At 45.8% G+C, this 27,500-nt stretch overlaps 1 protein-coding gene across 1 annotated transcript in view; it reads left to right on the top strand.

Annotated features, from left to right (window-relative positions):
- The window catches only part of znf804a (zinc finger protein 804A), a 50,997-nt gene that overhangs the window by 13,661 nt on the left and 9,836 nt on the right, over window positions 1–27,500 (top strand). The gene's annotated exons all lie outside the window — the stretch shown is intronic.

The following is a 27,500-nucleotide window of genomic DNA, read 5'->3' as shown; positions in this document are numbered from 1 at the left end:
TGATTACTAGTAGGTTGTGTACTACAGTGTTACTCTACTAGTAGGTTGTGTAGTATATTGTGATTACTGGTAGGTTGTCTAGTACAGTGTGATAGTCCACTAGTAGGATGTGTAGTACACTGTGATTACTAGTAGGTTGTGTAGTACAGTGTATTACTCTAGAAGTTCTCTCTCTCTCTCTCCTTCCCTCCCTCACACTCTTTCCTACCCTCTCTCTCTCTCACACACACACACACACACACACACACTGTTTTGTTGTCATATGCCAGTGAAGCACATTTAGACTGGATACTGATCGGACAGGTTCTGTTGGTTCTCTTGGTGTCAGGGTCACCGAGTACCTGACTTGGTGTGCAGCTCTGTGCTGTCTGATGTTAATGAATTCAGAATGCTTCTGTACCTGACAGCATCATGTATTATTGATCAAAGTCCTTATTAATGTTGATTTTGGGTCTTGTGACATTTACAACCACAGTTAGTTTCCTCTGCAGAAATCGGTGACATTTCGGTCTCATTTCAGAGGCAGAGGCACTTATCTTGGCTTGATTAAAAGGCCTGCTCAATACACTCTGTCTGGGCTTGATTAAAAGGCCTGCTCAATACACTCTGTCTGGCATTTCTGGGCTATTCGAACCCTTTGCCTGCCTCTCTGGCTTTGTCAAAGGCTCAAAGCAATCTAGCGACATGCTGTCATTCCACTCACCTTAAATGGAAACGCAGGACTCGTGGCTCCGTCCCCGCGCACACGCACGGCACCTGGTCACTGACAGCCCTGATGGAGCAGGACAGACAGACAGTTTTCCGCCCCCCTGGAAAAGTTTCAGAAAAATCAAACGGCAGAGTGGAACTCCGACAGGCAGCGCTCTCTGGGGTGTGGAGGCATGGAGGCAGAGTGCGTTTCCTAGCATCCAGCATGGCTGCAGCCCAGGTCTTTACCCCTCTCTCTTCCTGTCTGTGCTGCCAGGCCTGAACACTGTGTGTTACAACATTTGTCCAGTTCTGCCTGCGGCTGGTAGATTTTTCTCGTGGATGGTGATGTCACCCCCTTAGACATGGAGGTGAGTGTAAAAGCTCTTATTTACTGATTAAAGAGGTACTGCATTCTGCAGGCACCTCAGAGGCTTCACACCCCTCTCAACCCTCTCACCCCACTCACCCCCACCCCATTCACCCTCTCACCCCACTCACCCCCACCCCATTCACCCTCTCACCCCACTCACCCCTCTCACCCACTCACCCCTCTCACCCCACTCACCCCTCTCACCCTCTCAACCTCTAAGCCCAGTCACCCTATCACTCTCTCACCCCACGCACCCCATTCACCCACTCATGCTCCCAACCCCACTCACCCTCTCATCCCACTCACTCCTCTCACCCCTCTCACCCACGGCCAAGCAAAGTGGCAGAATTTGGCGTAATAGACCAATCACCACAGCAAGGAAGGATTTTATCTCACATATCGATTTCTTTTGTGATGGGGTTCGTTTTGCTGATGCCGGGGCGATCTCAGCCATCGTCTCAGTGAGCTCTGGAGTTCCATTACCAGTCACCTGCTCTTCATTCAGAACAGCTGACCTGCGACCTCACAGCCCTCACACAGATGACTTCACATGCACCAGCATGTCAGTGCAGAAATTTACCACAGCACACACCTCTCCCTCTCCTCTCCTCTCACCTCCTCTCCTCCTCTCCTCTCACCTCCTCTCCTCTCTCTTCCTCTTCTCTCTCCTTCTCTCCTCCTCTCCTCTCACCTCCCCTCCTCCTCTCCTCTCACCTCCCCTCCTCCTCTCCTCTCACCTCCTCTCCTCCTCTCCTCTCACCTCCTCTCCTCTCTCTTCCTCTTCTCTCTCCTTCTCTCCTCCTCTCCTCTCACCTCCCCTCCTCCTCTCCTCTCACCTCCCCTCCTCCTCTCCTCTCACCTCCTCTCCTCCTCTCCTCTCACCTCCTCTCCTCTCTCTTCCTCTTCTCTCTCCTTCTCTCCTCCTCTCTGGCCCTGGCACTGGTCACCTGACCTCACCTTTACCCAATTAACTCTGCTGTTTAGGTGCTGGCTGCACACAAACAGCAGGAGATCCTCCCCTCCTCCTCTCCCTCTCTCTCTCTCTCTCTCTCTCTCTCTCTTTTTTTTTTTCTCTCTCTCCCCCTGATGGATAGCTGTCTTGGGCAGAGTGTGTTGTCCGGGAGCAGCCATCAGATCTCCACTACACCCACCCACACACACACACAAACACCCCCACACACAGGCACACACACACATGCACACACACAAGCACACACAAATGTACACACATGCGCGCGCACACACACACACACACACACACACACACACACACACACACACACACACAGCCATCCCTGCATTCCTCTGCTTTGATTGCTGTCCTTTTAAGAACAGAGGAGCATGTTGTGTCTTCCCTGTTGATTTGCACTGGTGCAGGCTGGCTTAGTTAGGCATCTGAGTATTTTTAGTGCTCATTCCTGCAGTCTTTAGTCTTTTCTTACGCCACTGAATACAGAGCGTGATGTTTGAGGTGTGTGACAGATTGTTTTCTGTTGCCTTGAAGTGTCTATTTGTTGCATGACTATGTGTGCAGGTCGCTTCGATGTGTGTAGCGCCTGTGTGTGTGTGTGTGTGTGTGTGTATGTGTGTGTGTGTGTGTGTGTGTGTGTGTGTGTGTGTGTGTGTGTGTAAAGCTATTTGACTCAGTGCCTTTCTCATTCGCTCTCCAGAAGGAGGCTTTGTAGCTGTGTCACTGAGTGGCTCTTAATTGGAAGGCTGAGAGCAGAGCAGAGACAGTGCAGCAGAGAAAACAAGAAAGGACCGGAGCAGAGAGAGACAGAGGGAGAGAAAGAGGGGTAGAGAGAGAGAGAGAAAAGAGAGATGGCTAGGACAGAGCCATAGGAACACTGCATCATTACCAGGGAGTGTGGAGAGGCAGAGAGGAGGTAAGACCCTTGACTTAAGACAATACAGGGTCTCAGAAAACAAACCCACAGCCTGGCACCACTGGCCATGTGATGTGAACATACACGTGGAGCTCCCTGGCAGGGCCGTACACATTGCAGCTCTAGCCATCCCCAAAAGATACTGCCAGTTTGATGGGGATCGCGTTCAACTCGAAAACAATAGCATAATGACAGGACTACATCAGTCATCAGGCGCAAAGCCCTCTCATCTGCCGTGTTCTCCTGTTAATATATGCCAATAGAGCAGTGAGCTCACGCAGGAGCGATAGGCAGCCTCATGAGCTGTGACAGGCTGGAGATTGATCCTAGAACCTAATGGCTTTTTAATTAGTAAGCCCTACCCGACTGGCACACTGAGTTTCTGACGTCTTTATCTCCACCAATACTTTATTAGACGCCCTGGCCTTAGCCAAATGTTAACTGTGCTTTGATATGATGTAATATTGTTTCAGTCCTAGTCCCCAAGGATAATTAGATAAGCTTTATATATTTAAAAAAAAATACGGCAGAGAGATGGTCATAAAAAATCCTATTACCCAATCTCCATTCAGACGGCTGGGAGTGGCTTGTAAAACCCCAGTCATGGTGTGGCCTTAGCATTTGACAAGGGCTGAGACAAACCATAGCAGTAGACACCGGAATGGAGAGAGGGAGAGGGAGGAGTAAGCTCTGGGGGTGGGGAGAGAGAGAGCTAATGAGCTGAGAGTGGAGCCAGCTATCTGTCTTCTGGGCAAAACTCCGAGGACCATGTGGCTGGGATCCCTCACCTCACATCCCTCACCCGCACCTCACACCCCACGCCATACTCTCACCCTCACCTCACACCCCACACCAAACCCTCACCCTCACCTCACATCCCACGCCATACCCTCACCCTCACCTCACACCCCACACCAAACCCTCACCCTCACCTCTGACCCCACACCAAACCCTCACCCGCACCTCACACCCCACGCCATACTCTCACCCTCACCTCACACCCCACACCAAACCCTCACCCTCACCTCACATCCCACGCCATGCTCTCACCCTCACCTCTGACCCCACACCAAACCCTCACCCTCACCTCACAGCCCACACCATACCCTCACCCTCACCTCACACCTCACACCACACCCTCACATCCCACCCCACACCACACCCTCACCCTCACCTCAGACCCCAAACCAAACCCTCACCCTCACCTCACATCCCACACCATACCCTCACCCTCACCTCACACCTCATACCATACCCTCACCCTCACCTCACACCCCACACCAAACCCTCACCCTCACCTCACATCCCACACCATACCCTCACCCTCACCTCACACCTCATACCATACCCTCACCCTCACCTCACATCCCACACCAAACCCTCACCCTCACCTCACACCCCACACCAAACCCTCACCTCACACCCACACTAACCTGAGCTCCACTAACAATCCTGCCCAGCAGTAGGTCTGTGGTCAGTCTGTACAACACACTGAAGGTGTGGGTCTATGGTCAGTCTGTACTACACACTAGAGGTGTTGGTCTATGGTCAGTCTGTATTACTCATTGCAGGTGTGGGTCTGTGGTCAGTCTGTACTACAGACTGGAGGCGTGGGTCTATGGTAAGTCTGTACAACACCACATCTCACTGTCCTCTGGGACATCAGCTGGACGCTTCTCTATTGGTCTGCTGGATACTGCTGGATCGTTAGCCTGATGGAAACTGCGGTTTTGATATCAAAGTGCTCCAAAAAAAATGTTCAGCCTTTGATCACTCAGGCTGCATGCATGGTGAATGGGACTCTAAACTAGACTTTCTCTATCTTCCTTTCCAGCGCTCTATTAATATGAAAACTTTAACACCAGGGAAGTGTTTATGATTGAAGGAAGGGTTGCCAAATGAGACAGGAAGTGAAAATCCCTCTTTTATCCAGTCACCCCAGAGACTGCACAAAATAATTCACCCTGATGCCATGATATGAAACTTGACTACACCGCAACCTGAACCCTTACAAAGAAACCCACATATCAGCCATTTCAGCTGTTTGTGTAGTCAGTCACTTTATTTTTTGTACAAACTTTACATTAACATGTTAAATATGTTTTATTTAGACTCACCTTACTTCATTCAAGTGGGAATTTTGCAAGGAAATCTTGCTATAGTGCGGTATAAGCAGATGAACTGTAAACGGACATTTACAGTTTTGCCGTTGCAAGGGTTCAGATGCGTTTCTGTACATCACATGCACTAACGTGTAACGTGAGTTCACCTCTCTGATCAGTAATAGAAAGCTAACCCACACACACTGTGTAAAGCACAACTCTGTTCTCTTTGCTACTACTGCTCCAATACATGGCCAAGGAGTGTGAACATGTTAGTCTCAATCTCCACCACACAGCGTTCCTCTTTATAAGGCCAGAGAAAGAGAGAGAGAGAGAGAGAGAGAGAGACTGCTATTTCTGGGTAATCCTGCACTTGAACTGGCTTACTCCCTAGCACAGAGAGAAAAACATTTCATAGTAGAAAAAAAACATCATGTGTTCATTTCAGAGACCAAACCATCATGCATTCATTTGTTCAAAACATCATGTGTTCATTTCACAGAAAAAAAAACATTGTGTTCTTTTCACAGAAAAAACGTGTTCATTTCACAGAAAAAAAAAGTGTTGATGCTTCAGATGATTCCTTCTGGTTTCAGTCTAATAACAAGGGCATATAGAGTCACTGATGTGAAGCACACAGTGCTGTATTATTTATTTTGCAGTATCACCACCTGGAGAATTTACTGCTCACTAACAGTGAGTGAGTGAATGAGTGAGTGAGTGAGTTAATTAGTTAGTCAGTTAGTTAGTTTGTTACAGTCCAATTCCATGAGGTGCTCTGCATCTAAAAAAAAATTAGGAGTTCAGTATTGTCTAAACATACCAGGGCAGTTTACTGCCTCCACAGAGACTCAGTGATTAGTCACTCAACTCTTGATTGTGTTATCCTGTTACAGCTGTGGGGAGCTCTGTCAGACAACACATATCTGCTCATACACTGAAATTACCCTGACAAGCTGTATGTCTTTCATTAGTGTCAGAAATTCCAGACCATTCTCTTGCCCCAGAGTGAAATTAGTTTAGCACCTGCAGCAGATAACATCTGGCAGAACCAAGAGAATTGATTTGAAAAGTTTTAAGAAAAAAATCACAAAAGATTTCTCTATCATTGCTTCTCTGTGAGGCCAAAACATCATGGAAAACACCAGCCCCTGACCGACAAACCAAACCCAACCTTTCATCAACCCCTGACCTCCAGACAAAACCCAATCATTCATCAACCCCTGGCCAACAAACCAAACCCAACCCAACACCAACCCCTGACCAACAAACCAAACCCAACCCTTCACCAACCCCTGACCTCCAGACCAAACCCAACCCTTCATCAACCCCTGACCTCCAGACCAAACCCAACCCTTCACCAACCCCTGACCTCTAGACCAAACCCAATCCTTCATAAACCCCTGACCACAAGACAGGTAAACATGTGTCCCATATAACCTGGTCCTACAGGGGTAAACAGGTGCCCCATATAACCTGGTCCTACAGGGGTAAACAGGTGCCCCATATGTCCTGGCTCACTCTGCTCACGGGTCTGAGTGTCCTAATTTTAAAACATCTTTTCTTAGATGTTTAGGTACCATGAGTTGTTTTCCGCCCTCTTTGACTCTATACAGTATGTTATCTTTATAAATCTTTATCTTCTTTTGTGAATTGGTTCTCCCAAGCGGATTTCACGTTAGGATGTGCAATAAATGTTGTCTCTGCTGTTCTTACTAACTGCTCTACTGTTTTTGTGCCGTTGACCTTTTCTTGCCTTTTTTCCCTTTTAGCTTTCTTAACCTTAAAATCCCCAGCAGATAGTAGTTCACTTAAAAGCTCTATTGTGTTCTCTGCTGCCTGGTTCTGTCTAGCCGGTAGCCCAGGTACAGCCATAATCTAAGCACTGTGCCAGTCAGAGTTTAGAAGGTCTACCAGTATTGAGACAATTCTACCTAAGAGGAGACGTCAGGTGTGATGAAGGCCAAAGTAAATGACCACATCTGACCTCCGGACCAGAGAAGCCACAGCAAGCATGTCGTCATCTTGAAGTGACGATCCCTGTCACCTACCCCTCTCGCCTTCGGGGGGGATGGTCTCTGTCATGTCAACCTTTCTCCTTTGGGTGACGGTCTCTGTCAACACTCTAGTGCCTTTATAGTGTGTAGAAATAAATTATTTGTAATGAAGTCTGAAGTTGTGCAAATAACCAAAATCTTTGTTTTGGATGGTGAAAAACTCCCCTCCATTATGTGCGGAATCATTTGTCCAGACTACTCCTGATTCACTGCACTGCACTGCTTTCTCTCGGCTCTGAGCATGTCAGAGGAGAAGAGGAGAGCGAAAGTCTTCACCTCCCATTCTGCTGCCAAAACACTGCCAACATTTACAAAAAAGTGAGTCTTGAAAGCTGCAGAGAAACAAGTCGAGTTTCTATTACACCACCACCCTCTCCACCCATACACCAACCTTACACCACCACCCTCTCCACCCTTACACCACTACCCTCTCCACCCTTACGCCACCAGCTTCTCCACCCTTACACCACCACCCTTACATCAATACCCTCTCCACCCTTACACCACCAGCTTCTCCACCCTTACACCACCACCCTTACATCAATACCCTCTCCACCTTTACACCACCAGCCTTACACCACTACCCTCTCCATCCTTACATCACCACCCTCTCCACCCTTACACCACCACCCTTACACCACCACCCTCTCCACCCTTACACCACCAGCCTTACACCACTAGCCTCTCCACGCTTACACCACCACCCTCTCCACCCTACACCACCACCCTCTCCACCTTTACACCACCCTTACACCACTAGCCTCTCCACCCTTACACCAACACCCTCTCCACTGTCCTTCTTATGCCGCAATCACATAAAATGGATCATTAGTGTAATTATAATGAAAACCATTTGGGCTGTAATAGATTCTGACACATTTTTGTGGTTTTCTTGGAGTCTTCCTGTCGCTCTGCTGTTGCCACTGCTGCTCTCTGACTACCAGACACTGCGAGCTACTTCTCTTAAATATTTCATTGCTTGGACTTGCTGTCTGCGGCTGCCTAATTCCTTCGTGCAATACTGCGCTCAACATGTTTAATGCAGTTTATAGTTTATCCTCCATTAAGGACTGGCACACAAGTCTTTGTGGCTAGCCCAGCATACTGGTCAATTTCAAAGCAAAAATTTGCAATATCTCCTTATGGAGAATGTTGTCCAGAGAGGGTGAGCGTGTCACATGGTGATGACCTTCACAGGAACAGCTCAGTAAGCAACTCTCCTGGCCGCGTGACATAAGTGAGGTTGCAGTCGATCCCTGGAGATCCGTCCGGGTGGTGACCTACATGTCCAGCTGCCTGCCTGTCTCAGCCGCATCCCAGACAGCTGTGTGTGCATCTAAAGTCTACACTGCCATGTTCTCCACTCCTGACACCTGATTCCTGTCATTTCCATGGCCATGGGTGCTGTTGATGCCCTGATCTCCACCCAGCCAAACACTCTCACTGACTCCTCCTGATAAAACTTTGCATGTTTGAGATGTGTAGTGAACAGGGTGTAGTGAGTACAGTGTAGTGAACAGGGTGTAATGAGCAAGTTGTAGTGATCAGAATGTAGTAAGCATGGTGTAGTGCGTAGAGTGTAATGAGCAGATGTTAGTGAGTTGAGTATAGTGAAAAGGCTGTAGTGAGTAAAGCGTAGTGAGTAGGGTGTAGTGAGTAGGGTGTAGTGAGCAGGATGTAGTGAGCAGGTAGCTGTAATGTGTAGGGTGTAGTGAGAAGGCTGTAGTGGGTTGAGTGCAGGGAGTTGGTGAGGTGAGCAGAATGTAGTGACTACAGTGTAGTGAGCAGGGCATAGTGAATAGAGTTTGGCAGAGTGTAGTATAGTATATTAAAGTGTAGTAGAGTGTATTAGAGTGGAGTGGAGTGAAGTAGAGTGTATTAGAGGGTAGTAGAGTGTATTAGAATGTAGTATAGTATATTAAAGTGTAGTAGAGTGTACTAGAGTTTATTAGTGTATTAGAGTATATTAGAGTGTAGTAGAGTATATTAGAGTATATTAAAGTGTATTAGAGTGTAGAAGAGTGTATTAGAGTATAGTAGAGTGTAGAAGAAGGGCAGCACAGCTTGTGGCTGTTGCTCTTTGTCTTCTTCTCAAATAGGAATTAGAGAGTGACTTCATGTGAATAATTTTCCCATCTCCAGTGTACATGGTCTTCTCACTGGACAAGGGCAGGGTCCTCTAAATCAGGCTAAACTGGGCCAATATGGCTGCCTCTTCCTCTTCATCCTGACTGTCTTTGATTGTTTACAGGATCTGAATCTTCTTGTTTCCATTTGAGAGAAAGAAAATGAAGAAGGAACGGAAGGAGAATGACTGCATTTCACCAGACCACAGCAGCTGTGATCACGTTAGATTTTTTCGGCACACGCAGTATGAGCTAACTGCTGGAGTTTGATTTTCCTCCAAAATAAAGATCATTTTGTGTCACTGGTGCTGCGTTCTATAATTGCCTCGCAGGGTGTCTAAGAGTCCTGCTGCTGACTCTTTCGGGGAAAATTGTTTTACAAGCAATTAGCCAGCCTGCCTGATTCCCAGTGCCACTTTGGGGATTCCAACAGCCAGCACGTCAGGCGCTTGCCCTCATGTGGGCGGGTGTGGGGGAGCAGGTGGGAAATGTGGGCGGAGCATGGAGGTGGAACACAGCGGAGAGCAGTCAGCCTTCAGGTTAAGGGTGTTTCAGAGGAACAGAAGTCACATGGTAGTCAGAGCCCCACTGGAGCTGTGAAGTGGAATCCCATTACAAACTCTCTTCTGAACTGAGGAGACACCACAGGGTCGTCTCCTGAACACATGGCCAGGCCTGTTATATAGTTATGTAGTGGATCAGTCTTTTAACAATGTAGATGATGGTATATAGACATGTTTCACTGATCTACACAAAATATATCCTGCACACAGCCATACATCTGCTGGTGATGAGAATGGCTAGAGACTGGGAGGGCTCGGGACTGGGAGGATAGAGACTGGGAGGATAGAGACTGGGAGGATAGAGACTAGGAGGGCTAGAGACTGGGAGGATAGAGACTGGGAGGATAGAGACTAGGAGGGCTAGAGACTGGGAGGATAGAGACTGGGAGGGCTAGAGACTGGGAGGCTAGAGACTGGGAGGATAGAGACTGGGAGGATAGAGACTAGGAGGGCTAGAGACTGGGAGGGCTAGAGACTGGGAGGATAGAGACTAGGAGGGCTAGAGACTGGGAGGGCTAGAGACTGGGAGGATAGAGACTAGGAGGGCTAGAGACTGGGAGGGCTAGAGACTGGGAGGGCAATGGTGGGTTTGGGTAACAGTGGTGGGTTTGTGTAACAGTGATGGGTTTGTGTAACAGTGGTGTGTTGCTATTCCCATTTAGCTAATTAACCACAGAAAATTATTCAGACTGCCACAAATTACATCACAGAGCAAATGAAGGACATTTACAAACACAGACCACGGAGCTGTCATTCACATTCACACTAACACACTCACACTAACACACTATCACTCACACTAACACACCAACACTCACACTAACACTAAGTAACACACTCACACTAACATTCCATCATGCACATTCACACTAACACTTACACTAACACACCATCACTCACACTAACACTCAGTAACACACTAACACTCACACTAACATTCCATCATTCATATTCACACTCACACTAACACACATACTAACACACCATCACTCACACTAACACACGAACATCCACACTAACATTCTCTCACACTAACACACCATCAGTCACGCTAACACACACTAATACACTAACACCCACACTAACACATTAACATTCACAAGCACACTCACTTTAACACCCACACTAACATTATATTATTCACATTCACACTAACACCTACACTTACATCTATCATTCACATTCACTCTTCATTCATTCAAACTCACAATAACACACACACTAACACCCACACTAACACTCATCATTCACACTCACACTAACATTTTAACACTCACACCAACACACTAACACCCACATTGACTCTCTATCATTCACATTCACTAACACTCACACTAACACACCATCACCCACACTGACACTTGTACAGTCACAGCTTCACTTACACTGACACACACTAACAACAGAGTAAACAGACTGTTGTGAGACACACGAAGTTTGTTCTGCTGTGTGCACATCCTCTCAAGCCCCACAATACCAATACCAGTACACTCTGTACCAGTACACCCCCACATACACCCAATAACCCCATACCAGTACACCCCCACATACACCTAACCACCTTATCCCAGTATACCCCCACATACACCCAACCACCCCATCCCAGTACACCCTCACATACACCCAGCCATCCCATGCCACTAGACCCCATACCAGTACACACCCACATACACCCAAAACCCCATACCAGTACACCCCCACATACACCCAATAACCCCATACCAGTACACCCCCACATACACCCAATAACCCCATACCTGTACACCCCCACATACACCCAACCACCCCATTCCAGTACACCCCCACATACACCCAACCGCCCCATACCAGTACACCCCCACATACACCCAAAACCCCATACCAGTACACCCCCACATACACCCAAAACCCCATACCAGTACACCCCCACATACACCCAACCACCCCATCCCAGTACACCCCCTCATACACTCAACCACCCCATCCCAGTACACCCTCACATACACCCAGCCATCCCATGCCACTACACCCCCACATACACCCAACCACTCCATACCACTACACCTCATACCAGTACACCATATACCACTAGACCCCATACCAGTGCACCCCCACATACACCTAACAACCCCATACCTGTGCACCCCCACATACACCCAACTGCCCCATACCAGTACACCCCCTCATACACTCAACCACCCCATCCCAGTACACTCCCACATACACCCAACCACCCCATCCCAGTACACCCCCATATACACCCAACCACCCCATCCCAATACACCCCCACATACACCCAACCACCTTATCCCAGTATACCCCCACATACACCCAACCACTCCATCCCAGTACACCCTCACATACACCCAACCACCTTATCCCAGTATACCCCCACATACACCCAACCACTCCATACCACTACACCTCATACCAGTACACACTATACCACTAGACCCCATACCAGTGCACCCCCACATACACCTAACAACCCCATACCAGTACACCCCCACATACACCCAACCACCCCATCCCAGTACCCCCCCTCATACACTCAACCACCCCATCCCAGTACACCCTCACATACACCCAGCCATTCCATGCCACTACACCCCCACATACACCCAACCACTCCATACCACTACACCTCATACCAGTACACCATATACCACTAGACCCCATACCAGTGCACCCCCACATACACCTAACAACCCCATACCTGTGCACCCCCACATACACCCAACTGCCCCATACCAGTACACCCCCTCATACACTCAACCACCCCATCCCAGTACACTCCCACATACACCCAACCACCCCATCCCAGTACACCCCCATATACACCCAACCACCCCATCCCAATACACCCCCACATACACCCAACCACCTTATCCCAGTATACCGTCACATACACCCAGCCATCCCATGCCACTACACCCCATACCAGTATGCACCATACCACTAGACCCCATACCAGTACACCCTCACATACACCCAATAACCCCATACCTGTACACCCCCACATACACCCAACCACCCCATCCCAATACACCCCCACATACACCCAACCACCCCATCCCCCCAATAATACATTCATCAGGGCAAATCAATTCATCAGACCACCAGAGTCATTCTCATCAGCATCTGTGATGATAGCTCTCTCTCTCTCTCTCTCTCTCTCTCTCTCTCTCTCTCAGCTCAGCATCACCCTTTGCCATCATTAAGTCCTTGTCATTGAATATTAGCTTTTCTCAAAGCTCAATGGTGTGAAACTCTACTGTTATTAACGCAGAGTCAGCTACAGACGCAGTGATGTAATTATTATCCAATTTATTAATTATCACCCCGTACTCCATAGCCTGCATGCACTCGTCTCTTTAATTGGTAAAGATAAGAGTCTCTATTCCCATTGTGGAGATTGTTGGGGAATTTTCAGTAATTTCTCTTATAATGATACTCTTGACATATAATTTGCTTTTTATAGAACCTGTATTAGTGGTGAGAGGGAGGCTTGTCTCCTGCTCAGAGGAAAGCAGTCAGCTGTAATTACCACAGGGCCCAAAGCGGTGAAGATGTCTGACGATGAGCGCTGGCTCCTCCAGGGCAGGAGGATGGAGAAACAATTTCATATTCAAACATATTTAAACCAGCAGCTGGAAAACAGTTTACAAGCATTCATAAAGGCTTCCGTATATATACGTGTACGTTCAACATCTGTGATCTGCTGTGTGAAACAGAGAAATGGATGCAAATGTTTGGTTTTTTTTGTTTGGGTTTTTTTTAACTCAAAATCACAGCTAATGCTTCTTCTTAAACAGTAATCTGACAAGATTATTTTTCATCTTGATTCTATCCTGTTCTATCCTGAGAGCTTTGTAGTAATCTACACCTGTGTGTTACACACCTTAGACAGCGCAATGCCATCTCCATCTAAACTGTGATCAGCCAGATCACAGCGAAGCCCCCATCATGCACTCCTCCTGCTAATCACATGCAGAGTCTATTTTAGGCTTGATTCATTATATGCTGATTGAACAGATCAAAATGTTAAAGAAATATTAAGTGTGACAGCTTGGCGTACCAAAGCCAATCTCCCCACGTTAAAGCCTTCATCATCTCCTCAGAGACGCCATCGTCTCCTCAGAGACGTCATCCGATCCTTACACTCCAGCCACTGCTCTTAGCATGTCCACGCTGACAGGAAAGGCCAGTAAATGTCACAGCTGTACAGGATGTACAGGAGAGTATAGAGAACAGGAGAGGATGAGGAACAGGACAGTATGGCCTGTGATTCCAGCAGCTATGAACAAACTACCCAGTTCAGACTGTTCACATGTATAACATCTAGTTATAGGATCTAAGGGTGTCAGCAGGAGAGGATTCAAGTGCACGGTTAGATGATGACTTGTTTGATACAGAATTCATTTATTTTTTTCTGCAATGCACGGCACTTTGGCACCCAGTGAGCCCCGTGCCTTCATTATTCTGTTGTTCTGCTGCATTCTGCTCCTTCTCACGCACTCTAGAGGGACGCAGTGCAGCTCCATCATTAGAATTATTTCTATTCTGTCTCTCTGCTCCAGATCTTTGGGTAGGTGGGGCGGAGACGTGTTCAAATGGGAATCGGATTTCATCAGCCAATCAAAGGGCAGCTATTGTCTTTGATGTGTGTCTGCTCACAGCATTCAGATGCTGTGTGTTGCCCTTGTGATCAGCTGACCCGCACCTGGCCTATGAGTCAGACCGGAGACAGCACACAGATTTAGCTCATCATCACCTTCACTGCTATGTTTAGAAACGAAAACAAAAAAATCACTACCTGCAGTCTCTGTGCCATCTGAGCAGCAACTGTGTGTGTGTGTGTGTGTGTGTGTGTGTGTGTGTGTGTGTGTGTGGTGTAAAAGGACATTTGTATGGTGTGTGTGTTTTTCTGTGTGTTGTGTATGTGCCTTTTGAGATTTTTGTCTGTGTTTTCATGTGATGTTTATGGAGATGTACACAGTGAATCTATGCTTTGGTGTGTGTGTGTGTGTGTGTGTGTTTGTACCTGCGCACCTGCATGTATGTGTGTGTGTGTGTGTGTGTGTGTGTGTGTGTGTGTGTGTGTGTGTGTGTGTGTGTGTATGTGCGTGCTTGCATGCGTGTGTGTGTGTGTGTATGTGTGTGTGTGTGTGTGTGTTTGTACCTGCACACCTGCATGCGTGTGTGTGGGTGCGTGCTTGCATGCGTGTGTGTGTGTGTGTGTGTGTATCTGCGTGCCTGCATGCATGTGTATGTGTGTAGCTGTGACTAGGTCACAAGCCTGTGAGTCTGCATTAGTTGAAACCCAATCCTGTTTTGTGTCTGAGGCTCCAGGCCATCTCACCCCACCCTCACACCCCACTATGAGGAGTAGAGTAGTGCACCACTCGCTGCCAAATGTCTCTGCAGCACATAACAGGTTGTTTTAGATGAAAGATGAAAGTAAGGTACAGACTTCCCCACTGGCTACTAACTCTGCCGCCAGTCCTCAATCACAAAGACCCATCGGACTCCAAATCCCAGCAGCCCTTGCAGGCAGTGACCCCACACAAAGGCAGACACAGACAGCTGGTGAGTCAAAGGCCTGTTAACCTGTTTTACAGCCAGGACCCGCTGGGCAATCCAGACTCATTTTTCACTCTTATAACTACAGTTTAGACTGGGTGCACGGCAGCTGCTGGATGTAGTTCACCATCAATAATGTACTGTAAGAATACTAGAAACACTTGGAATACTAGACACACCCAAAATACTAGACACACCTGGAATACTAGAAACACCTGGAACACTAGAAACACCTGGAACACTAGAAACACCCAGAATACTAGAAATGTCATTAATTTACAAGATTAAAACCTGCAGGATTCGTGGAACGTTTTCAGGATCCAGTGGATTTATCTTTATTTATTTATTTATTTAGATAAACATTGTTCAAGCATCCACAACTGTTGGATGGTCAGTGCCTCAGTGTTACTAAAATCAGACACACAGCCAGATAGATTTCATTAAGTGTCTCTGTTCTTAAGGTGTCGCTAAAACAGCTTTTTGTTACAATTGTTTGACACAGTGTCTGATTCAGCCTGTGCTGCCGTGTCAGGGAGCCTGACGTCCGTGAGACTGTGCAGAAGACAAATGGACCTGTCCAGACTACAGTCATATGCCACTCACACACACTGCCCACCCACCAGGTCTCTGAGGGAATCAGCAAATTACTCATCTTTCAGACGAAACGTCACTGTCATGTATGGGTAGCGTTCAATCTCCTTTAGTCCAGCTCACATCCTAGTGCAGAGGCTGAGAGAGCATCACTCTCTAATCTGTGTAGATTACAGTAGCACACTTCCTCTTGGAGTTAACACCTTGCACAGTTCCAGTTTACAACATCCGTGCGAGGGCTGGGTTAGTATATTGTACACATGGTCCTTGTTTTACTTATCTGATATATTTGTTTTATTATGTTTTATTTTAGTGTTTGCAGTATATTTTACAGTCTTTTAGTATTATTTTAGTTTAGGGTAGGGCGTGAACAATGATAGCAGAATAATGGTTTAGTCTGACACGGGTCCCTGTGGTGCTCTCCAGGCTGATTTATGCCCTTTGACCCTTTAGATAGGACGTATAAGTGAAAGCAGCCAATCAGGAAGAAAACACGTGTTCATCAGGCTTGTTTCACATAGTCAGTCCCTTTGTTGTGGAGATTGTTCCGGGCCTACCTGGGTTGGTGTAAAGGAGCATATCATATAATCCAGACAGATTATTATATATTATCATTATCGCACAGATTCCTCCTTCACCACAGGAGAACATTCACAGCACTCAAACAATGACAGCCCCTCTTCCTCTCTCTCTCCCCATCTCTCCCCATCTCTCCCCATCTCTCTCCCTCTCTCCCCATCTCTCTCTCTCTCTCCCCATCTCTCTCCCTCTCTCCCCATCTCTCTCTCTCTCTCCCATCTCTCTCTCTCTCTCCCCATCTCTCTCTCTCTCCCCATCTCTCTCTCTCTCTCCCCATCTCTCTCTCTCTCTCTCTCCATCTCTCCCCATCTCCTCTCCTACACTTCCCTTTCTCTTACCTTCTCCGTCTCTTTCTCTCACTCCCTCTCTAGCGCTCTCTTCCTCTCTCTCTCCCTCTCTCTCTCCCTCTCTCTCTCTCTCTCTCCATCTCTCCCCATCTCTCTCTCTCTCTCCCCATCTCTCTCTCTCTCCCCATCTCTCTCCCCATCTCTCTCTCTCTCTCCCCATCTCTCTCCCCATCTCTCTCCCTCTCTCCCCATCTCTCTCCCTCTCTCCCCATCTCTCTCTCTCCATCTCTCCCCATCTCTCTCCCCATCTCTCTCTCTCTCTCCCCATCTCTCCCCATCTCTCCCCATCTCTCTCTCTCTCCATCTCTCCCCATCTCTCTCTCTCTCTCCCCATCTCTCTCTCTCTCCCCATCTCTCTCCCCATCTCTCTCTCTCTCTCCCCATCTCTCTCTCTCTCCCCATCTCTCTCCCCATCTCTCTCCCCATCTCTCTCCCTCTCTCCCCATCTCTCTCTCTCTCTCCCCATCTCTCTCTCTCTCCCCATCTCTCTCTCTCTCTCCCCATCTCTCTCTCTCTCCCCATCTCTCTCCCTCTCTCCCCATCTCTCTCTCTCTCTCCCCATCTCTCTCTCTCTCCCCATCTCTCTCCCTCTCTCCCCATCTCTCTCTCTCTCCCCATCTCTCTCTCCCTCTCTCCCCATCTCTCTCTCTCTCTCCCCATCTCTCTCTCTCTCTCCCCATCTCTCTCTCTCTCTCCCCATCTCTCTCTCTCTCCCCATCTCTCTCTCTCTCTCTCCCCATCTCTCTCTCTCTCCCCATCTCTCTCTCTCTCTCCCCATCTCTCTCTCTCTCCCATCTCTCTCTCTCTCCCCATCTCTCTCTCTCTCTCCCCATCTCTCCCTCTCTCCCCATCTCTCTCTCTCTCTCCCCATCTCTCTCTCTCTCCCCATCTCTCTCTCCCCATCTCTCTCTCTCTCCCCATCTCTCTCTCTCCCCATCTCTCTCCCTCTCTCCCCATCTCTCCCTCTCTCCCCATCTCTCTCTCTCTCCCCATCTCTCTCTCTCTCCCCATCTCTCTCCCTCTCTCCCCATCTCTCTCTCTCTCCCCATCTCTCCCTCTCTCCCCATCTCTCTCTCTCTCCATCTCTCTCTCTCTCCCCATCTCCTCTCCTACCCTTCCCCTTCTTACCTTCTGTCTCTCTTTCTCTCACTCCCTCTCTAGCGCTCTCTTCCTCTCTCTCTCCCTCTCTCTCTCCCTCTCTCTCTCTCTCTCTCTCTCCATCTCTCCCCATCTCTCTCTCTCTCTCCCCATCTCTCTCTCTCCCCATCTCTCTCCCCATCTCTCTCTCTCTCTCCCCATCTCTCTCCCCATCTCTCTCCCTCTCTCCCCATCTCTCTCCCTCTCTCCCCATCTCTCTCTCTCCATCTCTCCCCATCTCTCTCCCCATCTCTCTCTCTCTCTCCCCATCTCTCCCCATCTCTCCCCATCTCTCTCCCTCTCTCTCTCTCTATCTCTCCCCATCTCTCTCTCTCTCTCCCCATCTCTCCCTCTCTCCCCATCTCTCTCTCTCTCTCCCCATCTCTCTCTCTCTCCCCATCTCTCTCTCTCTCCCCATCTCTCTCCCTCTCTCCCCATCTCTCTCTCTCCCCATCTCTCCCTCTCTCCCCCTGTACTTCACTCTCTCTCCTCATCGCTCTCATTCCTCCTCTCTTGCATCAGTCCCACCCCCCTTTGTTTTTTCTCTGTTTCCTGTCCCTCACTATCTACTCATTTCAGTCATGGGACCATCTGTAGGAGTTTATGTGATTGCACTGAGGGTGTAGAATTGCAGACTTTACAAATAATTTATTTGCTCATCACATCTATCCTCTTAGAGCAAAAAAAAAAAATTCTAAGATACATGCTTGTGTCCGTGTGTGTGTGTGTGTGTGTGTGTGTGAGAGAGAGAGAGAGAGAGAGAGAGAGAGAGAGACAAATATGGACAAAGTGAGTATGTGTGGGTGGGAAGGTCAGAGGAATGGTTGTCTCTGGGTTTTTCTTATCCTTGTCCACCTCCAGTTCCTGCACTTACTGCAGTGAAGGACTGAAGCACTATATTAACATTACTGAAATCACATCACTGTAGTAACATCACTATACTAACATTACTGTAGTAACATCACTGTAGCAACATTAATGTAGTAACATCACTATAGTAAAATTACTGTAGTAACATCATTAGAGTAACTTCACCATAGTAACATTACTGTAGCAACATCATTCTTATAACATGACTGTAGTAACATCACTATAGTAACTTCACCATAGTAACATTATTGTAGTCACATCACTATAGTAACATCACTGTACTAACATTACTGTAGTAACATTACTGTACTAACATTACTGTAATAACATTATTGTAGTAACATTTCTGTACTAACATCGCTGTAGTAACATTGCTGTAGTAGCATCACTGTACTTACATTACTGTAGGATAATTTCTGTAGTAACATCGCTGTAGTAACATCACTGTACTAAAATGGCTATAGTAATATTACTGTAGTAATATTACTGTAGTCACATCACTATACTAACATAACTATAGTAACATTACTGTAGTAACATTGTAGTAAAATTACTGTAACATCACTGTATTAACAATATTGTACTAACATCACTGTAGTAACATTAGTGTAGTAACATCATTGTAGTAACCACTGTTTTAATATCCCTATAATAACATTACTGTTCTAATGTTACTGTAGTAACATTACTGTAGTAACATTGTAGTAAAATGACTGTAGTAATATCACTATAGTATCACTGTAGTAATATCACTATAGTATAGTATATCACTATAGTATAGTACTGTAGTAACATTATTGTAGTAACATCATTGTAGTAAAATTACTATAGTAACATCACTGTTGTAACATTATTGTAGTAACATCACTGTAGTAACATTATTGTAGTAACATCATTGTAATACAATTCCTGTAGTAACATCACTGCAGTAACATAACTGTAGTAACAATATTGTACTAACATTACTGTAGTAGCATTACTGTAGTAACATCACTGTACTAACATTACTGTACTAAAATTACTGTAGTAACATCAATATAGTAACATTACTGTAGCAACATCACTGTACTAACATTACTATACTAAAATTACTGTAGTAACATTACTGTAGTAACAACACTGTAGTACATTATTGTAGTAACATCACTGTAGTAACATCAGTTGTAACATTATTGTAGTAATATAATTGTAGTAACATTACTGTGGTAACATCACTATACTAACATTATTGTAGTAACATAAATATAGTAACATTGCTATACTAGCATTACTGTACTAACATTACTCTAGTAACATTACTGTAGTAACTTTATTGTAGTAACATTGCTGTACTAACATTACTCCTGTAATATTTACACATTGTTACGCCTTCTGCATGGACTCAGCCCACTGCGAACAACATTACCCACAAACCTCCTGTTTGCTCCCAATCCCCAAATTATTAGTTACACCCTTGTCTTGTTTTCCCTATCGCAGTTCCCTATATTAACCCTGTTTGTTCAGTCATTCAGCATGAAGCTTGTTTGCCTGCCTTACATTTCTGAGTCGTTGTTATTGGTTTGTGCTACCCTAGTTACTCTGAAGTCTCCCTGCTCTCTGGGTTTCCTCTGTTCTCTGTCAGATATGTGTGCATCATTGTCTGCTATCTGGATATTATCTTTGCCTGTTATTCCACTATGTCTTGATTTGCACTTGTTCATTATTAAACTGCATCTGTTTTCCTGCATTTGACTTGTCTCTGTTCACCAAACCTGACACACTTCCAGTGATAAAAATCAATTCACCCCCCAAAGACTATAAACCTTAAAGATGGACTGAGTGTGTTGCATTTGAGCAACATAACTGGGTTTTAGCATCAGGACCCCAGACTGCAGCAGGCCTTGCGGGTCCTTGTCTTGATCCTGCAGCATCTTGGGCCTCAGATGCACAAATAACTCTGGCTGTGTTCCCATTACATCAAGCGTCTCTGCACCATGCCTAAGATAACACAGGCTGTGTTCCCATTACCTCCAGTGTCTCTGTGTCATTCCTCAGATGACACAGGCTGCGTTCCCATTACCTCCAGTGTCTCTGTGCCATTCCACAGATAGCACAGGCTGCGTTCCCATTACCTCCAGTGTCTCTGTGCCATTCCGCAGATAGCATAGGCTGCGTTCCCATTACCTCCAGTGTCTCTGTGCCATTCCGCAGATAGCACAGGCTGCGTTCCCATTACCTCCAGTGTCTCTGTGCCATTCCGCAGATAGCACAGGCTGCGTTCCCATTACCTCCAGTGTCTCTGTGCCATTCCGCAGATAGCACAGGCTGCGTTCCCATTACCTCCAGTGTCTCTGTACCATTCCTCAGATAGCACAGGCTGCGTTCCCATTACCTCCAGTGTCTCTGTACCATTCCTCAGATAGCACAGGCTGCGTTCCCATTACCTCCAGTGTCTCTGTGCCATTCCTCAGATAGCACAGGCTGCGTTCCCATTACCTCCAGTGTCTCTGTACCATTCCTCAGATAGCACAGGCTGCATTCCCATTACCTCCAGTGTCTCTGTGCCATTCCTCAGATAGCACAGGCTGCATTCCCATTACCTCCAGTGTCTCTGTGCCATTCCTCAGATAGCACAGGCTGCATTCCCATTACCTGCAGTGTCTCTGTGCCAGGCTTTGTCCCAATCCCACTCATGGCCCTTTCTTATTGGAGTGCCTACAAGATCTTTTCCTTAAGTATACAAGAGCTCCAATTAGAATCCATTCTGCAGAACTCTTAAGAGCAAAGAGGGGGCTGTAATGTGTTTGGCCATTAGCAAAGAGCAGGACCATCAAACACGAGCTTGGTGGGAGTGAAGGATGGTAAAGGTCCTCCATTAATAACGGTCCAGCCCAGGCGGACGCAGGACTGAGTCACACTTGGCTACCGTCTAAATGGCGCTTCAATAATTTATTATGTTGAAAGGAAATCATTACCCTTATACAGAGGTTTACTTCAAGTTGAAATGATCAAAGTAAATGACAAAGCCAGCAAGTGTTTTTGTCTTTTGACATTTACTAACTGATGAATTTACAGTAAAACTGTCCCAGGAGAAAAACACTCCCTCACATTCTTCCTCCAACCAGAAGCTCCATTAACTGCCACACAGTTGATATTTTATGTTTCCTCACTTTCTATTCAATCATTCAATAACAAACCAGTTTCATGCACACTTGTGTTATGTGAGGATCTTTCTTTCTTAATAATGATTATGGTACTGAAAGTTATACACACACACACACACACACACACACACACACACAAACATGAACACCCCACGCCCTTCTCCCTCTCTCTCTCTCTCTCTCTCTCTCTCTCTCTCACACACACACACACACACACACACACACAAACATGAACACCCTACCCCCCCCGCCCACACACACACACACACACTCACACATGTTGCGCACACACACACACACACACACACACACACACACACACACACACACACACACACACACACACACACACACACATGGGCATAGATGGTGTGTAATGAAGTGTGTGTGGTATATATGGGCCTTTCTATACTTGTTGGTAAATGGATTCATGTTTAGAAAAGCAGGGTCATAAAAATCCCATTAGCATGCGTTTTCTTTATGTGTGTACAAAATTCTCTTCATGCTACTACTTATGAATATTCATAAATAGTGTTCAGAGTCATGCACACTTCTTATGAATATTCATAAACAGTGTTGAGAGACATGCACACGGCACCACTCCCCAGAGTGTTTATTATGGATGTTGGTCTCAGTGATCTTGGTAAGTGATCCTGAGGGATGGTATTGATTCTTAGTCTTAAACATCACAAACTTAATAAGAGCATTCCAACATAAAGCACATGGTTCTCTGAAAATGAAGCCACTAGAGGTTTGGAGAACACAATAATCAGAATAATTTAGTTTGTAATGATAAGTAATGTAAAAAAAAATCAAAACGGTACATTTTATTAAAATATGTATGACATACCCCGTGAAAGATATTCCTCTCTTAAAGAATGTGTGCAAAGCAATATCTGCATTTAATGCTATGCTTTCTGGGTGTTTCTGTGCAGGGTGAGCACAGTGTGGTTGAAAAGTGTCGTGTGTTGTGTGTTGAATGTTATGGATCATGGTGTATTTTTGACTCCTCACTGTAGTTCAGTTTCATATAAAAAAAAAAAATTGTCATATATTTTTTATTTACAAACTGTGGATACAGAATTGTTTGGCTCCCCTATGGGCAGCGTGTCAGGGGCAGTGCTATCCTGTTCCCAACAGGACAAGAAGGGTCATTTAGTGTAGATTTTCATGACTTAGTTACAATGCAGTGGAGATCTTCTGTAGTCAGTCTGTGCTTAACACAAATCAAAGCAAACACATTTGAGAAAGCAAACACATTGCAGACATTTTCAAAATAGATTTTCATTTTTGATTGCAGAACAATCTATGCACTATTAAAAATAATGTCAATATCTCAAGTTTTCTCATCTTTCTGGATATATTTGTCAATTCCTTGAAGCCACATTTTTAATCAGCCATGTTAAGACCTTTTAAAGACACACACACACACACATTTGGTAACAAAACCCAAAATCCAAAATAAATGAATGCACTGTCAAAGATAAAAGTTCTCCAGCAATGAGTCCCCAAACAATCACTGGATTACCAGACCTGATACAGACCCAATACAAACATAATGCAGACCAGCTGCAGACCCGATCCAGACCCAATACAGCCCTGATCCAGACCCAATACAGGCCCGATAAAGACCCAATACAGTCCCAATACAGACCCAATACAGGCCCAAAACAGACCCAATACAGACCTGAAACAGACCGGATACAGACCCAATACAGCCCTGATCCAGACCCGATACAGACCCAATACAGACATGAAACAGACATGATATAGACCCAGTACAGACCAGATACAGACCTAATGCAGGCCCAATACAGACCAATACTGATCCAGACCTGATACAAACCCGATCCAGATCCAATCCAGACCTGATACAGACCTAATGCAGAACCTATATATGCATGATATAGACCCGATACAGGCCCAATACAGATCCGATACAGACCCAATACAGACCTGATTCAGTAAAACCACTTACTGGTTTAGTAAGAGACCTGTTACCAACCTGACAACATGCCTGACAAGCCAGTACAAAACCTGTTACTGGCCCAGTAAAAACCCTTTAGGGTCCCAACAAGAAACCTGATACATGCCTGATAAGTCTTGTTGAAGGCCCAGTACAGGCCCAGTAAGAGGCCTGATAACCAGTGTTGTGTTTGAGATCACCTTGGATGAATCAGAAAGTGTTAGGAACAAGACCTTAACTAATCAAATCTGATTCAAGACCAAGACAAAACTAATCAAGTCTGAATCAAGTCCATAAAGGGAGTTAGATGGAGGAGTCTAGCGGAAGACTGAGACCAGAGATAATTTGAATTAAATTCACCACTACAGATCTGAATTCAAATTAACCTTCACAGATTTGAATTCCAATTCAACACCACAGATCTGATTTAAAATTCAGCTGTACAGATCTGAATTCAAATTCCCACTTTAAATTGCACATGGGGCAGGTAATGGTAGGGTTGCCACTTTAAGCTACTACCAAGTTATCTCATAACTCGACTTTTGGCAAAAAGGGTTTAGTTCAGACTAGCAGTTGCATGAGCAGACAGAGAGGTCTGTGGTCTGTAAGTTATTAAAGCAACAACAAAACTGTCCAGTTTTACAGTTCCTGCCATTTTTATCCATCAAATATGCAATGATCTTGAAGAAAGGAAGAAATGTCAGACCCATCACAGACCCATCAGAGACCCGTCAAAGACCTGTTGTAGACCCATCACAAACCCATCACAGACCCACCACAGACCCATCACAGACCCACCACAAGACCCAATATGAGGCAGGACTCACCAGTTCTGTTTCGGCTACCTAGCTGGGTTTTCTGGAACCTTCCATTATCTGGTGAGCTCCTGTGCAGCAGGCCCTGCAAGGTCCTGATTAACGGACAGGTAACAGTGTTCAGACTGGGACAAGCGCCCCCCTCAGGTGAGATCTGAGAATCTCTGCATCAGGCTTATAAGTTTATATCTGACTTGCCTGCATCTGATTTTTAAAGCTAATATTTTAAACTTTTGTTTCTTCATAAATTATGCAAGCACCTTCTCAAAATAAATAAATCAAAAATATCTGAGGACAAGGTTGTTTTTCTGCTCAGGTTTTTTCTAGGATGAGGAATTCTTTAAGAGCTCCCGGACGCGTTCGCTAGTGAATCAAGTGAATCACTACAAAGTCTGTAATTAAAGTTCTGATCTGATGGTGTTTGATTTTCATGAATATCTTGATGGCGCTGAAGTCTCGTCTGTTTGAAGGATTAATCCCCTGTGCTTGCTCCCCTCCACGCTGTGTGTTCCAGATGTGGCCTGTGATTCCTGCCACATTAAAGACAACGGTCGTAAACCTGCTGCACCATAAAGAACACGATCATAACATCATCTTAGCTCACGACAATCATATATTCTTTTTATCTTTCTATAAATGTCCTCACAGTGCAGGCGTGACATTGAGGAAAGGTCATCCAAGAACAGAAAAAACAGACAACAAATTCTTCACCGTATGAAATCTTTTCTTTCATTTGGCGCACTACAAAATCTAGTAGACTGAAATGACTCACACCAGTATGTGCAGAACAGCTCCTCTGCTCACCCACGTCCCTTCATGTAGATGTTACGATGGGGAAGCCGCTAACGTAAATCAGGCTCATTGTACTGTGGAAACAGCTGTCAAAAATCAATCCACTGTGGGGAATTGTGTTGGGCTTTTAACACGGTAAAGTAATGCCACATCCCAAACCGCTGCTGGGGAAGAAGGAGAGAAATGAAAGACAAATGTTTGGTCAGCAAAACGTCGGCTAAATGTTGCCACTTCCTGCAGTCGGTGAGGGGGGTTAAACAGACCCACGTCAGCCTTCATAATGGTGCATTAGCCCAAACACTGCCTCTCTCTTCTCCCAGGGGAATAATACAATTACACTGATTAATGCTAATAACACTGCAGTGCAAGTGATCGGAGAGAGGGGCTGTGGTCTGGCTCACAGCACCGCGCTTGTCTGTGTTAATCCAGTGCCCCTTGGGCCCCACTGCTGGGAGGTCAGAGGTCACCTGGGGGATGTGAGGAGCTCTCGTGATGGGGACATAGACCAGAGGAAAGTGGGAACTTTCTTTCAAAGTCTCAGGGGAGAGAGGGAGTGTTCTGAGCGTGGCACTAATGCGGTATTACACATCTGTGTTCTGTCATGCTGTTGTGTGATCGGTTTACTGGAAAAATGTGTAAAATTCACAGATTCATTTGCACCATGGTTGTTTTTCATTACAGCTTTTTTATTGTTGAAATGCAACAGTGTTTTCTCTTTTAAATAACTTGGAGGAGAAACAATTGAGTGTACTTATATAATGTTTTAATCCCCATTGAATTAAGATCATTCCTTCCTGCACACACACAGACACACACAAACACAGATGTATGTATTTGTGATTACAGAGATGGAGGTCTCTCAGTTCCTGAGTTCATGACAATGAGCTTCTGTTAGTAAAGACCCTGAGATGAAGCTGTACTGATGTACCAATCCAAGCTTAGTATTATCAGATGCTGAATCCTGGACACATGGTAGTCACAATGAGACACAAGGAGACATGAATGGGGTTAAGCTGGTGTGTGTGTGTGTGTGTGTGTGTGTGTGTGTGTGTGTGTGTGTGTGTGGGAGGTTAATTAAGGTTCTGGAGAATCCACTCCAAGCACTTCTGCTCCTGGAGTTTCAATCAGAAAGAGTTCCACTATAAATACATTCACAGGGTTGGGGATGAATTATAACTATTAATACATTCACAGGGTTGGGGATGAGTTATAACTATCAATACATTCACAGGGTTGGGGATGAGTTATAACTATCAATACATTCACAGGGTTGGGGATGAGTTATAACTATAAATACATTCACAGGGTTGGGGATGAGTTATAACTATCAATACATTCACAGGGTTGGGGATGAGTTAGAACTATAAATACATTCACAGGGTTGGGGATGAGTTAGAACTATAAATACATTCACAGGGTTGGGGATGAGTTAGAACTATAAATACATTCACAGGGTTGGGGATGAGTTATCCTGTAATTAAATTAAAATTAGGAACAGAAGTGTTTCACTGCCACAGACCCTCTGGGAATTGAGCTTTGGAATATTTCAAGTTTCTATACTTTCAAACCTGTGATGGAATTTAATTTAAAATAAGATCTGACCTGGTAAATCAATTCTCACCTCAGATTCGTTGTAAATCAATATTTAATAAAGCATATTAAAAAGAGCAGTACAGGGAGAAATGCATGAAGGTGGCTGTGTTAGGACTGAGCAGGTTATTCTGAAAGAGGAGTCTACAAATATGCTTCCCAAACAAATTGTGGTGATTCATCACAGTGATTCCGACACCATGCACCTGCATTCCAAGGTGCAGCAGATGACCATTGTTCAGGGAGTGCCACCCCCCTTTCCTGGAACAAGTCTGCTGCCCCACCCCTGCCCCAATTCTGCCCCAGTCCTGCAC

Source organism: Electrophorus electricus, chromosome 4 (assembly GCF_041902795.1).
Source record: "Electrophorus electricus isolate QZ-2024a chromosome 4, ASM4190279v1, whole genome shotgun sequence".
Taxonomy (NCBI): domain Eukaryota; kingdom Metazoa; phylum Chordata; class Actinopteri; order Gymnotiformes; family Gymnotidae; genus Electrophorus; species Electrophorus electricus.
This window is presented reverse-complemented; position numbering and strand designations above follow the sequence as displayed.